Raw genomic sequence first — 14038 nt, forward strand, 5'->3', positions numbered from 1 at the left:
TAGATACATAGAAGATAGGGGCAGGAGGAGGCCTTTTGGCCCTTCGAGCCTGCTCCGCCATTAATCACGACCATGGCTGATCATCCAACTCCACCTAATCCTGCTTTATCCCCATAACCTTTGATCCCATTCTCCCCAAGTGCTATATCTAGCCGCCTCTTGAATATATTTGCTGGAGAGAGAGAGAGAGAGAGAGAGTCAGCCTTCACAGTGGCCTTTTGAAGAAAATCCTTTTGGAGAGAGTTTGGATCCAGGCTGCCAGGATCAAAAGTGACACCAAACCAGAACCTTGTGACTCTGAAAACTTTCCAGTGGGCTCAGGTCCAATCGCCACCTGTTACCGGGCAGAACACAGCCTTTTGGGCCAATTCATCGGCCATCAGCCAAATTAATCAAACCGAGTTGGCACTGATGCAGTAAGCTTTCACGGAGGCTGGCAGAGTTACCATCATTGTGGGCATCACTGTCATATTCATGGAGCTGACCAATGCTCTCTAAGCCACAGCAGATTTGGAGCTGGGCTCCTCCATATTCTAAGCCAAGGGGCACAAGCGCACCATTTCATGACGCTGGATATCAACCTCCTTGAGCAGCCCGTGCCCTGAAAGCCGGCCTGTGCATGTTCTGCAGAGAGAATATACAAATTCTCACCTTCCAGCTAGTATCCATGGCTTTCTATTCCCCCGTCCTCTACAACTGAATCCCATTCAGCAGTGCTTTCCCCAGTCACACCAATTGGTGGCACATCTTCTCAAAGGCTGGCTTCCTCTTTCTGAAGTGATAGTGACACATTCTAAATACCGACAGGGACAGGGGTTAGATTTTAGTGTGAAAGGAGAGCAAGGGATGGGGTAACTGCTGAAAACAACGGCAGTGTCCGCTACGCAGAGTGATATGAGAGTGATAAAAAAATATAAGAATGGCTGGAAGAGTATACCGGGAAGGTACAACGTCTCGAGTGCTGTCACTTTGCTACAACCGTGTCACTCCCCGGCTTGTGACGGCCGGCATATTTCCTTCCAAAACTGGGCAGGCAGGCTTGACCTTAGGTCTGTCCTCCTGCTGCAAGACGTACACAAGAAGGGAGCGTGTTAGTGGCAGCCGTGTGATCTGTTTTGAGAAGCTGCCTGTCATGGAGATTGGTTGGCATGTGGTATGTTAGATACAGGAATGGAGATGTGAGGGTTCCAATGGTGATGCGTGTGTAAGTAAGAAGAGAAGACAGTGTAATTAAGTGCAATGTAATGACTGTAGGAGTATTGCAAGTCATGAGGCTTGACAAGAGAACATTACCTTGAGAACTCTGGTCAGATCATTGACTTCTTTCAGTATTGCATGTCCTGGGAGCTAAACATTCGGTATTAACTCCCTCTGCAACCTCTTCCAACTTATGGTGGAGGTTTCTTGAATGCTTTTTACCTCCTCTCAGTCCATGATAGCTACCAGGACCTCCAAGATAGCATCAGAGAGCATAGGTAGATGCCTTCTCTGAACTTCTTCAACCCATTTCTGTATTCAGGAGTATTTTCCTGTTGTCTGCAACCAGAGTGCACCCCCGCCCCCCCCTTTAAGAAATGTTGACGGCCTTTAGAATCATAGAATTTACAGTGCAGAAGGAAGACATTTGGCCCATCGAGTCTGCACCGAGCCCTTACAAAGAGCATCCTACTCACGCCCACATCTCTACCATATCCTCGTAACCCAGCAACCCAGTAACCCCCACTTACCCTTTTTGGACACAATGGGCAATTTATCATGGCCAATCCACCTAACCCGCACATCTTTGGACTGAGGGAGGAAACCGGAGCACCCGGGGGAAATCCACACAGACACGGGGAGAACGTGCAGGCTCCGCACAGACAGTGACCCAAGCCTGGAATTGAACCTGGGACCCTGGAGCCGTGAAGCAACTGTGCTAACCAATATGCTACCGTGCTGCCCACAGTAAGTAAATTTAAGTGACTTCAGTGCAGCCTAACCTCTTGCATTTCCTCCTCAGTAGGTTAGGTAGTCAATAAATAACGGCGATAGCGATGACTAATTGCCCACCAAGTTCAAGGACCACATAAATAGCCATGTGGAGGAAGCCTTTGCCTCACCTCTCCCACCCAGCTAGCCTTTGCATTCATAGGAAGATACGTCTCTGGCCTTGAGTTTTTCTAAATCAAATTTTGAACAACACAAAGGCACCCTTGAGCAAAGACAGAATACTGAGTTTCCTCCCTTAGCCGTTTCAGAGGCATACATCCAAAGTCACATTGGCTCACAAGATCATACCATGTGCAGGATGGTTATCCGCCCATCACATGAAGTTAGCATCTTTATTGTACGTCAAATTGCAGGGAGTTTGAAGAAGACGAATCTGTGGAAGAGCTTGGTCAAGAGAAAGGTTGACGGATTCTTTACGTCAACTCAATGTTAAAATGTCAATCTGGCATACATTCCAATCAAACAGCTAGTTTTAATTCTCAATATCAAGGGATTTCTTTACACCGGAGTCAATGTACGGATTTTGGCGCCATCTTTTATGAAGTCCCGAAGGCTAATTATGCAAACTCTGCTGCAAGCCTTCACAATCATCACAAAAAGCCTGATTTTGAGGTGAAGTCAGAGATTTTAGATGGTTCCGACTCCTTTAGCAGAATAGTTACCCAAGAAAAGTTAGAACTAAAACCACTTGTGACTCCCGGTAACTATAATGCTGACCATCACTCCCCCGACTCCCGCTAACTAACACCCCCCCCCCACACACACACACACAAACGACCACCCCACCCCCGCCCAACTATCGCTTCACACCATCCAAACCCCAAAATCCCCATGCACCGACAACCCCGACACACGGCACCCTGATGATCCAAACACCCCACTCCCCCACAGCCACGCCTATCCGACAACCCCCCCCCCCCCGCCGCCGCCCACCAAGTCTCGGCCACCACCAGGTCCAGGCGAAGAGTTAGCAGCTCCTGACCAAGCTAAGCAAGAAGGGGTGGGGTTTGACTGCTCATCCCCAGTGTCCAGCCGCTACACGTCCATGTCCAGTCGCAGAGAAAATAAAATACAGAGCTGATGAGCAAGTATCGCATTCTCGTTATGCTCTTGTGAATTACACACATTTTCAGGTTTGTGTGTTTATGACATGACCTACTGAATGGTTTTCGGCAACTGACCGGGTCGACGCAATGGGCAGCGTTTTAGCCTCTGGGTCAGGGTTCAAGTGCCACTCCAAATACTTATTACGATCCCGGACCAGACCCCAACAGTGGCTAGGATACTGGACAGGAACTCCAATATTTTATTTTCATTCTGTAAGACTGTGAGGAAGGGGTACCTCGCTCCAGGTGGGATTTCACACATTAAGGGATATGGTATATTAAAACAAACTTTATTACTAACACGGTATTAAAATATCTTTATCAGAACACAAGACAATAACTTGCAATTATCCCCAAAACAATGCTAATCAATGGTGACACAATAAACCTTAACTGCTATCTTTACTTCCATTCAAACAACAGAACCATCTCAGGTCAACATCCACTTTTAAATACAGTTAGCAGACCCAGGCATACTTGCTTAAGACACCGGTCTGAGACTGTTTTAAGAGACAGACCGGAATCCTGTCAGAACAGTGCAGGATCTCCAGCTGAAGACTTCAGAAACTGTCTCCATGGTTTGACTTCCACCAACTAACTGAACAATCTACTTCTCTGCTAAGCCGTATGGTACCCTAGCTCCTCCCGTTAGTTATATCATCTTACTAACTGTATGCAAAACTCTAATCAAATACTCCACAGGGAACTCCCTTAATCCAAACAAAAATCCATTAGCCGGAATCTTTACGATGCTTCAATTGAACCTCTGGCTCCCAAAAATATAGTTGCCTTTCAAACCAGGATTCCTAAAAACACTACTCCAGCAGTCATCCACACACTCGGATTTTTAACCCTCACTGCATCAAATACAGATAATGCATCTGAAAATCCTCCATCACAGACCTGAGAGTGAAAACTGTGGATGGCACACCTGTCCTGAAGGAGTGCATCATTGGCAGGGGCAAGGTGTCAAACTGTTGTCCCCTTTTACTCTCTCAGGTGCCCGTACCAAATCGCAAGGCATTATTTTAAGAACAGCCTGTGCCAGTGTCCTGGTTGATTATTTACACGGCAATCAAAGATCACAGATCTGGGGCTGGATTCTCCGGTCGCCGACGCCGAAATCGCGCTCGGCAATCGGTCGGAGAATCAAAGTTCCTGACCAAACCGGGGGCAGGGCCTGCCTGAGGCTTTCACCCCGGTGCTTCGTCCCTGACCAGCCGAGTTCCCAACGGCATCCGTCGGGAACTCAGCGTGGTGGCTGTAAACTCAGTCCAGCACCACCACAGTCGGGGGAGGGCTGATCCGCGGACATGGGGGGGACTTTATTAGGGGCTGGGGGCGCTGTGGGGAGGTGGTCCGGGGCGTGCGAGCTGACCAGGGAGGGGCACAATTTTGCGGGCCAGGTCCGAGAGCAGCTACCGCCATGTAGCACGGCACGGCCGCTGCAGGCCCCCGCCATGCCCATGCACGGCCATGGACCCGGCAATTCTCCGGCCCGTATTGGCAGCTAGAGCCGGGTACTCTGCGCTGCCGGCATGCTCGCCCCCAGGAAAACGGGGCACCGGTGGCCGTTTTACGCCATTTCTGCGCCGGCGTGGGGACACGGCCCCAGAATCGGAGAATCCAACCCCTGGTCATTATCTCTTTGCTGTTTGTGGGATCTACCTTTGCGCAACACGAGTGCCACATTTCCTGCACTGCAACAGTGACCACACTAAAGTACTTCATTACTCTGCAATGCCCTGAGGTCGTGAAAAGCACGATATAAACGTAGATATGCGGCAGGATTCTGCGTAAGTGTTGATGTCGAGGCAGGATCCGTGGATTTCCACAACAGCAAAACCGGCACCACACCTGCACTGATTCAGCGGCTGTTAAGGGACTAGAACCGACGCCACGTGGAAGACAATCGATTCCAATCAGAAACGGTGTCGGATTCGCGATGACACTCAGGAGGCAGACAAGTTGCAGCCGCATATACACACTTCATTCCCCACACACACCATCCCAGCCAACAAGATGACACCGGTTGCACTGGAGCACGCACATCCTGCTAATGGGGCGGTTGGGGCCAGAGGGCACCTCGGGGGGGACGGGGGGACACACCCCTACTGCCTTTGGCCCTAAGTTCACAGTGGGCAGTCAGCAGCGTGCGCAGCTGCATGGCTGCCTTGCCGGCCGCAGCAATGGTGTTCTATCCTGTCCACCCCGGCCCCATAGCCCACCTCCTGGCCACCCCCTGCTGCTCAGGCAATATGACTATCCTCTGCACCCGTGGGTTATGGGAGAAGAATTAGATGCTGCTCCCACTCTTAATTATCGCCAAGTCAGTTATGCGGAGTAAGGATGGGGGCAGGTTTGATTGTGATGCCACCTGCAGACAATCAGCCGACTGACATATGCTGAATGTCCACTTGAATAAGGAGTCCCGGAGCCCTAATAGTAGGAGTTAACAACTTCAGGAGCAGAGGATGTAGAGGGGAGGAGATTGACAACTTTACAAAAAATTGATTCTGGAGAACTTCTGCAGCAAAGGTGATAAGTGTGATGCTCTCTGCAAGAGAGAATCTTTCAGTTATTAGAAAGATGTTGATTTTTCAAAGAATCACTCCTTTGAGACGTATGTCTACAAAGCAGAGCTACATCAACATGAACACTTTTGGGTTAAAACAGATGCTCCATTCACTCGCCTAGTACCATCTCAAAGACAGGCACGCTGGCCACCAGCTGAAGCATTTATAAGTCTGATGAAGAGATTTATCCTGAAACGTTAAACTGCTTTTCTCTTTCAGATGTTGACTGACATGCCGCTCATTTGCTTTGTGCTTTTTCCCAGAAAACTCCAGCCATTTTGTTAATCCCTCTTATTAGAACAATAAAATCTCACGATACGGGATGACTAACCCTAACCCTACAAGCTTTTGAGATCCCTGCCTTCCTCCAATTCTGGTCTCCTGAGATTTTAATTGCTCCACCCGTTGGTGGCCCTGCTTTGAGCCGCCTTGATCCTAAGCTCCGGAATTCCTTCCTTAAACCTTTCCAACCTCTCTATCACTCTCTCCTCTTCCACAACGATATTAAAAACCCATACATCTTTGGTTGAACTTTTGGTCTTCTTTCTCGATGTCACCGTCTCAAAAAATATAAAAATTGTTTTTGTGTCTTTTGAAGCACCTTGAGAGTATTTTGTCTGCTAAAGACACCATGGCCGGGATTCTCCAAACCCGCGACGGGTCGGAGAATCGCTGGGGAGGCATGAGAATCGCGCCACACCGCTCCCACGCCGGGCTGCCAATTCTCCGCCGGCCAGGGACCGTTGAAAGCGCCCCCCCCCCCCCCCCCCGGCGATTCTCCATGCTCAACAGGCTGAGTGCCCGCCGGGTTTCGCCAAGTCCCGCCGCCGTCGTTTACAACAGGTCCTACCTCGGCAGGACCTCGAAGTTCTTGCTGCAGGGGCCATCCTGGGGGGGGTGGGGGATCCGACTCCTGGGGGGGGCCTCCAAGGTGGCCTGGCCCGCGATCGGGGCCTACCCATCGGCAGGCGGGCTAATTCCGGGGGGGGGGGGGCCTATGTTCCTCTGCGCCGGGCCCCTGTAGGTCTTCGCCATATTGCCCGGGGGCCAGCGCGGAGATGGGAACCCACTGGCATGCGGGACCCCCGCCGGCCGTGGCGCACACGCGCAGACCCGCGCCGGCTATGGCACGCCGGTCTTCGGTGCCGGAGCAGCGCACAGCACTCCGGCGCCATACTAGCCCCCTTGGCAGGGGTGAATGTCTGGGCCTGGAGGCCCGTTGACGCCGGCATCGCTCGTGCCGGCCGGCTTTGACGCCGGCATCAACACTTGGCCGGGATTTCGGAGAATCCCGGCCCACATCAGTTACAAACATGCAGAATAAGAGTAGGCCATTCTGCCCCTCAAGCCTGTTCCGCCATTCAATAAGATCATGGCTGATCAGTCAGTTTCTAATTCCACATTCCTATCTATCCCTGATAACCTTCGATTCCCTTGTGAACAGAAATGTATCCACCTCCACCTTCAAAATATTCAGTGACCCCGTTTCCACCACCTTCTGAGGCAGTGAGCGCAAGTCGCATAACCCTCAGAAAAAATCCTCCTCGCCTGTGTCGGCCCCTAATCTTAAAAGAGTAACCCCCTCTCCTAGGTTTGGACTCGCCCAATCTTTCCACATCCACCGATCTTCTAAACTTCAATCAAGTCACCCCCTCACCCTTCAAAACTCCAGTGGAAACAAGCCCAGTCTGTCAGAAGACATTCCAGGTATCAAACCTCCTCTGAAAAGGGTGCGGCCTCACCAATGCCCTGTATAACTGAAGCAGAACAACATCCTTACTTTTATGTTCAATCCCTCTAGTAATAAAAGACTAGCTCTGGGACTCCCCCACAAGGGGGGCGGAATGGCCAGCTCCTGTCCCAATACACGCTCCAAATCTGTCAAGTGACACAGTCTGCTGCTAATACAGGGTGAATCAAATGGAGTTAACGGTGCTGGACTGAATCGCATCGGTTTGTGTTTTATGTTTCTGAGGGGAGCCATTATTGGGAATCGCTGCAGGTTCAAAGTCATGCACACAGAACAGGGCTAACATTTGAAAAGTCAGAGTTGTTTGCAAATGCTTCATTCCACTTTCACGAGATGAATGAGATCAAAGCCTCGTGTGGGACTGAACCGCGCTACCTGTGCTGCTTTAGTCATGTTTAACATTCAAAGGACGGGAATGGTGATCACAAATTGATTTATTCCTGCAGTGAGTGTTGACGATCCGGGTGGCAGGCTCGCCTCCTTTCGATGGAACAAACATCATTTCAGAACGTGTGGCCGTCCCATTCTGAGCGTGTGTTTGGAGATTACAGAGTCACTGTTATCTTGGGCTCACGAAAGAACACGTTGAGAGAGAAGACAGGCTGGTCAACTCTCGATTCCCTTTTTAAACAAACACTACATTCCAAGTGCCACGGGATATCACTGCAATCCCAAATGAATAAGATGCGGCAATGGAGGAGAAAATTGCGAAGAGAAGACACCAGACTGCAAAGCCCCATGTAGTCGAAGAGCTCGCTGCCACCCAGTCTGACACAGAGAGAAATGGACATTTCAGTCAGGTACAGAAGCTGTTAAGAGTCTAAATTGTGGAGGGTGGGGGGGGGGGGGGGGTGTCAATAAATCTAGCTGAAGGAGAAAGTAAAGGAAAAGACTGTACAAAGTTTTATGAAGATAACTTTTTACCTGTGACAAATAATTGTGTTTGAAGAGCTTCAGGGCAATTCAGGTCCGCAGACGAAAGGCAAAAAAAATTGGCTGATCAAAAATAAAATCCTTCCAATTGAGGTTGATAAATGGTAAGGATCCCCCTTGAAAGAGAAAAAAAAGTGGGCGCTGGGCTGGACTTGCTGTAGTTGGTATCCAGTAGGAAGTGGGAGCGAATCCTGGGCAACACATGAATAAAGACTGCCTGCCCTGGGTGGCCAATGAACAGCAGATAGTGCGTTTGATTTGCCACTGGGGGCTGGATGATGGATTAGATGGAGTTACACTGGGACTGCTGAGGAACAAATAGCTCTCCAAAGCAGCTAATTCCTCGGCAAACTGAGAGCTTGGCAGTTAGCAGAGTCGGACGCAACTGTGAAATGTTAAGCCTAGCAGACAGCCCAAAGTTTTTTAAAAACAACGTTTTTTTTTTAATTTCTGAGTTGGAAGGATGTTTGCTGCAGATGTGCTTAATTGCTTCGAGAGTTTTCCCTCCTGGGCTCTCAGTGAAGCAGTGGAGAGGAAGGGAAGCAATATAAGTAAATGAACAAGTTCACTCCCAGAACTCCAGGGAGAGGGAGCCACCAATTCCAAACTTGTTTCAAAATTCATTTACGGGATGTGGGCAATGCAGGCTCGGCCCAGCATTTATTGTCCATCCCTAATTGCCCTTTGAGGCGCTGTCTTCTTGAACCGCTGCAGTCCATGTGGTGTAGGTACACCTACCTTGCTGTTAGGAAGGGAGTTCAAGGATTTTGACCCAGCGACGGCGAAGGAACGCCATTATATTGCGATGACTCACCTGATTAAGGAACTACGCTCGGGCAGCACGGTAGCATTGTGGATAGCACAATTGCTTCACAGCTCCAGGGTCCCAGGTTCGATTCCGGCTTGGGTCACTGTCTGTGCGGAGTCTGCACATCCTCCCCGTGTGTGCGTGGGTTTCCTCCGGGTGCTCCGGTTTCCTCCCACAGTCCAAAGATGTGCGGGTGAGGTGGATTGGCCATGATAAATTGCCCTTGGTGTCCTAAATTGCCCTTAGTGTTGGGTGGGGTTACTGGGTTATGGGGATAGGGTCGAGGTGTTGACCTTGGGTAGGATGCTCTTTCCAAGAGCCGGTGCAGACTCGATGGGCCGAATGGCCTCCTTCTGCACTGTAAATTCTATAAAGCTAGTGATTCCAAATAAACCTGTTGGACTTTAAGCTGGTGTTGTAAGATTTCTTACTATCATATTTCCAAGTCAGGATGATGAGTGGCTTGGAGGGGAATTTCCATGTGTTGGTGTTCCCATGTGTCTGCTGCCCTTGTCCTTCTAGATGGTAGCAATCGTGGGTTTGGGAGGTGCTTCCCGAAGGAACCTTGGTGAGCTCCTGCAGTGTATCTTGTAGATGGTACACAGGCTGCCTCTGTGTGTGTTGGAAGTGGAGGGACTGATTGTTTCCTACCTTAACCAAATATTTATTTGAAATAGTTTATTGCATTCTTCCCAGTTTTCTACCTCTCGCTGAAACGTAGTGCTGAGGTATTGTTCTATTCACACCAATTGCTCATTTGGCTATTTGACCTCCAGTAACGTTCACATTGGATAGAACCCACCCACACATGCCCTGGTCAGCATGGTAGCATAGTGGTTAGCACAGTTGCTTCACAGCTCCAAGGTCCCCCCCCAGTTTCGATTCCCGGCTGGATCACTGTCTGCGGAGTCTGCACGTCCTCCCCATGTCTGCGTGGGTTTCCTCCGGGTGCTCCGGTTTCCTCTCACACTCCAAAGATGTGCAGGTTAGGTAGATTGGCCATGCTAAATTGCCCTTAGTGTCCAAAAAATGTTAAATGGGGGTTACTAGGTTACGGGGATAGGGTAGATACGTGGGCTTCAGTAGGGTGCTCTTTGTAAGGGCCGGTGCAGACTCAATGGGCCGAATAGCTTCCTCCTGCACTGTAAATTTTATGATTCTATGTGCATCCTTTGTACCACGTTAAACTGAATCAAACTCAGTCTTGCACACAAGGAGGTAAAATTGACTCTATGCAGAGCTTCGCTCCATACCCCCATCCCGAAGCCAAACCAAACTCTTCCTAGCTGTTCCCCTTTACTTCCTCCAGCAAAGCCCTCTCCATCTCCATCAACTGATGATACATAACCAATATCCTCCCTTCCCTATCTCATCGAGGGACACCTTATCCATAAGTGAAGGTGTCGGCAACCAAGGAAATGGAGAAAGTTCCTTTTGCACAAAGTTCTGCACCTGCAAATACCTAAAACCAGTCCCTCCTGGGAAATGGAACTTCTTCACCAACTCCTCCAGCTCAGCAAACCTACCCTCCACGAACATATCACTAAATCTCTCAACCTCCTCCCTCTCCCAGATCTTATACGACAATCCATCCCAGCCGATATACATCTATAATTGCCAGTAGCAACATGGGCTCCAGTTTACAGTGCTGTCTGAATTGGTTCTATATTCTCAGGGAAGCTGTTACCACTGGACTCACAGAGTACCTGGCCAGAGAGAATGGACAGGGGCATTAATAAATGCTGTCAAACTTGAACCTATGCAGGAAACCTCCTCCATCTGCCCCCAAACTGACCTCCAATCCTCGACCCACCCCCGCACTTTTTCAATATTTGCCGCCCAGTAATACATCAGATTAGGTACTGACAACCCCACCAACTGCCTATCCCTCTGCAGGAATGCCCTCCGAACCCGAGGGTCTTACCCACCCAAACAAAAGTCAAAATTAGCTTGTTGATCCTCCCACAAAACGACTTGGGAAGAAAGACTGGAGACACTGAAACACAAACAAGAACCTTTGGAAGAATGTTCATCTTAACTGCCTGAACTCTTCCCACCAAGGACAACGGGAGGGAATCCCATCTCTTCAAGTCCACCTTCACCTCCCTCTACCAGACTGGCCAGGTTCAACTTATGAAACAAGGCCCAATCATGAGCCAGCGCAAATTACCTATAACTAGTCCTGGCCAGTCAAAACAGTTGCCTCTCCAGGTCAAGCATCTTCCCCAGAGGGTTCACCAGCAAAAAAACACTCTTTCGTGATGCAATATGTGGATGGTCCAACTAGGGAAGGGGCAGTACTGGTATTAGGGAATGAGCCTGTACAGGTGGTTAAGATTTCAGAAGGGGAACATTTTGGGAGTAGTGACGACAGTTCTGTAATTTTTAGCGTATTTTTGGATCGGGATGAGGGTAACCCTCGCGTTAAGGTGATAAACTGGGGAAAGGCAAATTACGATAACATTAGACAAGAATTGAAGAATTTAATTTGGGTGCAGCTGTTGGATAGTCAATCAGCATCAGACATGTGGGAGTCTTTCAAGCGACAGCTGATTACGATTCAGGAAAGTCACGTTCCTGAGAGAACGAAGGTTAAGTGTGGGAAGTTTGGGGAGCCTTGAATAACGAGGGATATTGTGAACCTCGTCAAAAAGAAAAAGGAGACTTTTGTACAGTCTAGAAGGGTGGGGACAGTTGAAACCCTTGAGGAGTTTAAAGAAAGTAGGAAGGTACTGAATCGGGAAATTAGGAGGGCTAGGAGGGGTCATGAAAAGTCCTTGGCAAGTAGGATTAAGGTGGATCCCAAAGCCTTTTATTCATATGTAAAATGCAAGAGGGTGGCCAGGGAAAGGATTGGACCACTTAAGGGCAGTGGGAGTGTAGCCACCTAGGTTGGCCAACTCCCGATGTAAAATGGAGAACAGCAAAGGCTGCAGGGAAATTCAGCCAACCCAGGCAGAAACCAGCAGGTACAGGTTACTGTGTATTAAACTCTGCAAAAGCCCAGACAGTATCGATACAAGCAGCCATCTGCATAATAATGTAGCAGCCATCTACATACTGATGAGCGATCCCCGGGAACAATCGCAACATTTGGGACAAACAAAGCTAAGCCAGACTTCCCGTGCCAGCAGGAGCCAACACAAAAGAGGTTAACGGACACCTCAAGACCGCCCATCGATCAGGGAACCGCTCCAGTATTGGAGAAATCGAACCAAGCGATTGGAACGAAGTCCAATCACTTGGAACCAGGTACAGGGTCCGCCCCAGAAGGCAGGAAGCCCGTGGGTCCAAATCGGCCCCTCTTCTTCTTGACCGGGTCACTCAGCAACGTGAACCAACATTGACCGTGACCGGTTCAACTGCCGCCAATATCCAGTAAATCTTAAGTCAACGCTCGCTACGAGATAGGCGCTCCTAGCTACCAATCCGTACCAACTTCGAATCCCGCAGACTCAGAACCCGAACGAAAGGCCATTTGTTCCCCTGACCTGGTGGGCCAGTCCAAAGCTAAGTATAGGCCTGTTAGTTGTAGAAGTAGCTTAAACGTAGAATTTGTGCATGAGTACCGATTACTGTGTATAATAAATGTGCTTTGATTTGAATCTTACTAATCGGTGTATTGAGTTATTGATCATTACTTGAACTTGAACCTCGTGGCGGTATCATAAAGATACCTGGCGACTCGAGAGCAAAGGTTATAAAACAGAGCCAATTGAACCAACCAAAAGTTAGCAACATATTACTAGCGACATCCTGACAGGACCCAAACTAGAAGTGGCTTCACCACTCCGGGAGAATCCAAAAATTTGAATTAGAGATCCAATTGGGAACAGAAAACCACAAGTGTTCAAGCAGTTCTGATCAATCCTCATAATTTGGAAATGTGTTCAATGCATGCGTAACTAAAAGGGCTATAAGGTAAACTGATAGATTTTTTGTTGCGACAAAACTGTCGGGAGTTTGTATTTCGGAAATTAGCAAAAGCCATACCCGTAATTACAGCACCGCCTTAACTCCCCTGTTCCAAATTTAAAAGAAGCACTCGGATAGGAAAGATGGCAATGCAGGCAATGTAGCGCCTCATGAACCCAGAAGAATTTATGGTCACAGCGACCAGCAGCAGTAGAGTAGGACAGTGTCCCGTATGGGAGGAAGAAATCAGGAAGTACCTCAAAGGGAAAGGATGGCCCCTTTGGAGCGAATTCTGTAGCAATGAGGAAACATGTCCTGGGAGTATAGGATATACTTGGTGGGAGAACCTGAGCGAGATTCACAAGAAGAGTTTAGGAAAAGCTCGCAAGCCGATGGCAATCGTGTCCTGCTTGGCACAATTGCGAGGCACAGAGGCGGTCATTAGGATGCTCCTGAAAGAGATAGAAGGCATACATCGAATGAGTAAGGTCGATGTTAGTGAGGTAGAAAGAGAGAACTTAGAGTTAAGGAGGAAGTTGGCAGCAAAAGACGGAGAGGTGGATGATGCAAAGGGGGCACACCAGTCTTGTCTGGCGCACTTAAGCAGCTTCCAGTCCTAGTATGAAATGGCCTATCAGGACATGCAACGTGCAGCACTACAGGGGTTCTGGGTGGGGGTGGCGAAGGTGCTTTCGAAGGTGGTGGGGGTCCGGGTCGAGCCAAGCTGGGGGTTAGCTATATTCGGGGTTGCAGAAGAGCCGGGAGTGCAGGAGGCGAAAGAGGCTGATGTCTTGGCCTTTGCGTCCCGAGTAGCCTGGCGTAGGATATTGCTTATGTGGAAGGAAGCCAAACCCCCGGGCGTGGAGACCTGGATAAATGACATGGTAGGGTTCATAAAGTTCGAACGGATAAAGTTCGCATTAAGGGGTTCGGCTCAAGGGTTCACCAGGCAGTGGCAACC

General features: G+C 49.3%; 1 protein-coding gene across 1 annotated transcript in view; it reads right to left on the minus strand.

Annotated features, from left to right (window-relative positions):
- Positions 1-8585, minus strand: part of oca2 (oculocutaneous albinism II) — a 690248-nt gene extending 681663 nt beyond the window's left edge. The window contains exon 1 of the mRNA XM_072477223.1: positions 8346-8585. The gene's annotated coding sequence lies outside the window, so the exon portion shown is untranslated. The remainder of the gene's footprint in view (positions 1-8345) is intronic.
- Between the last annotated feature and the right edge of the window lie 5453 nt (positions 8586-14038).

The sequence above is a fragment of the Scyliorhinus torazame genome, chromosome 15 (genome assembly GCF_047496885.1).
Source record: "Scyliorhinus torazame isolate Kashiwa2021f chromosome 15, sScyTor2.1, whole genome shotgun sequence".
NCBI classification, from domain to species: domain Eukaryota; kingdom Metazoa; phylum Chordata; class Chondrichthyes; order Carcharhiniformes; family Scyliorhinidae; genus Scyliorhinus; species Scyliorhinus torazame.